Here is a 3036-nt window from a genome sequence, read left to right on the forward strand (position 1 = left end):
ACTCATTAGAGAGATAATTAGCTGTGGCTAATCATGCTGGCTGTTGGTCCCCTGTTTCAACTGGTGCACTTGGAGGGTCTTTTTGATCTCAGTAACAAGTGAGACCTGGTGGTTTTCTTTTTCTCTTTCATTTATCTCTTTTAGACCTTCCTATTTCCAGTTCTTAGTTGTAACACAATAATTTTCATTTTCTATCAGATGACAAAAAAAAAAAAAAAAATATCATTTTTTAGATTTAAAATCGAAAGAATTTCTAAAATGGTACTTTTAAAAGCTGTTCAATATAAAAAAAAGCTTAACTTGTTTGTTATGGGTAACTCATCTTGTAATGTTTTCTGTGTGTTCATAGTGTATATTCAAAGTAAATTGATTTTATCCAGTAAATATTTTATTATAAAATAACATGACTCACTAAGAAAGAAAAAAGCATTTTTAGCTGCTAAAACTAAAATAATGATTGGCATGTCTTGTTTCGGAAGGTTCGTACTACACCTTTTTTGTTTGTAATTTTTTTTTTCCAACGTAAGTATGTAAGGCTCGGTTACTCTACTCACGTGGGTATTCATCATGTTCAAAGCTAACTGTTCCAAACCCCTATTTTCAATACAGTTCATTTTGTTACTGACGTATTGTCATAGCTGCAACAGTTTCATCGTGGAGNTCATTTTCTATCAGATGAAAAAAAAAAAAAAAAACATATCATTTTTTAGATTTAAAATCGAAAGAATTTCTAAAATGGTACTTTTAAAAGCTGTTCAATATAAAAAAAAGCTTAACTTGTTTGTTATGGGTAACTCATCTTGTAATGTTTTCTGTGTGTTCATAGTGTATATTCAAAGTAAATTGATTTTATCCAGTAAATATTTTATTATAAAATAACATGACTCACTAAGAAAGAAAAAAGCATTTTTAGCTGCTAAAACTAAAATAATGATTGGCATGTCTTGTTTCGGAAGGTTCGTACTACACCTTTTTTGTTTGTAATTTTTTTTTTCCAACGTAAGTATGTAAGGCTCGGTTACTCTACTCACGTGGGTATTCATCATGTTCAAAGCTAACTGTTCCAAACCCCTATTTTCAATACAGTTCATTTTGTTACTGACGTATTGTCATAGCTGCAACAGTTTCATCGTGGAGGCTAGAAACGAACATTGGGTAAACAATTCATTTTCTTATTGACGATTGATTTAATATAGTTGAACTTAAACAACGTAGAATTATAAATTGAATTGATTTGGTGGTTGAATTGTAACTCCCTGACCGCCACTTTTCAGTGGGCTTCATGTCCAATCCCAGTCTATGGGTCCACTTTCTTTAATGGACCTCACGTCTTTTCATTAGGCCCGTAAGTCCATCCATATCCGACGGCCGGTTTGCTACGTCCAGGAAGCTTTAAAGACTTGTTACCATCCCTATAAATCACCACATGATCTTTTCCTGTGTTTTGTCTTCACTCGCACAGTTCCGACAGTCACTTCCCGGAAGGTCACCCATCCTGAGACTCCTCCAACTAAAGCACGCTTAACTGTGGAGTTCTCTCAGGACCCTTTACCGAAAAGATAAGTGTACTTTGGTGACATAGGTGGCCAAATTAATTCTTTTAAACCTCACCGCAAGTCTCTGACACCGGGGTGTCACAATTCACCTCCACTAACAGATCGCAACGTCCTCGTTGCGCACCAAGACCGTCACCTCCTGACAGTGTGAGTCCACTCAACTCCACACTCGTCTGGATTCGGCTTTGATACCACTTGTCACACCCCACTCCCAAAATACACCAAAAAAAAGTACCAACTTGCGTAGCTAATGAAAGGACCGACCTTTTTTTTTAAATAATAAATAATAAATAAATTAATATAATAATTAAACTATAACTAGTGGTCCCATACCCACTAGCCACCTAACCACAATCACAATCAACAGCAGAAAACAATACCATTATCCAATAAATATCCAATAAATATAAATAACTAATATTCAAGACATAGCTGATATCCAAATAACCAATCATCAGAAAACATGGAACCAACGACCTAGCAATGTTTCTAATGACTCAACTCTAGCAACCTAGCAATGACAGACAACATCCAATCGAGTCCCTAGAACATCCTCCTCTTCATTGCCTTGATTCCACGATCACACTTTGCCTTTACTTGCACCACAAACACATATTGCAATGCATGAGTATTTTATAAACACTCAGAAAGGCAATCCTCCCATCTACTGGGCTATACACACAAGCAATAGAGTCATCTCTAACCATCAAACAACAGTCAACAAACAACAAACGACAAACCAGGACTCTGCATCGACCGATGCCAAGATGCATCGACCGACACCACATGGGGATGCATCGACCGACACAGAAGCTGCATCGACCGATGCAAGTTACACTTGCATCGACCGACACCCAATCTGCATCGACCGACGCATCCTCGACATAACAAGAAAACCCTAGAGTTTTACGCGCCGTCCTCGCACTTGCATCGACCGACGCAAGATATGCATCGACCGATGCAATGCCGAGCATCGCGTTTTTCCCGAAGCTTCTCGCCGGATCTTCGTTCTTACAATCACAAAACTCAATCCCAAGCCACAAGAAAGCTTCCTAACATCCATAGCAACGATCTAACAAGTCTAACATCACACAACAAGTAGATTAAAGAGTTCTCTAGCTTAGATAAGCCATGGTCCTGCACTTACCTTTGCCAAGATGAATCTGAACCTCAAATAAACACTAGAACACTCCTAGCAAGCTCCTACAACGTTCTAAGCCTCAAATCTCACCAGGAAACGCCACAAATCTCCCAAAATCCTAAAGAACGCTCAAGAACAGTTTTCTCTCTTTTCTTTCTCTCAAAATCGGCTACCCACGACTAATGAGACCAAAGAATGATTTCAGGGTTTTCCTTTCCCCTTTGCCCAAAACGCAGCGTTTAACTTAAGTCAAAACGCAGAAACTTGAACCTGCATCGACCGACGCAATATCTGCATCGACCAATGCAACTCCCAAACCGGGATTTCGGTTCACGGATG

The sequence above is a fragment of the Camelina sativa genome, chromosome 17 (genome assembly GCF_000633955.1).
Source record: "Camelina sativa cultivar DH55 chromosome 17, Cs, whole genome shotgun sequence".
NCBI classification, from domain to species: domain Eukaryota; kingdom Viridiplantae; phylum Streptophyta; class Magnoliopsida; order Brassicales; family Brassicaceae; genus Camelina; species Camelina sativa.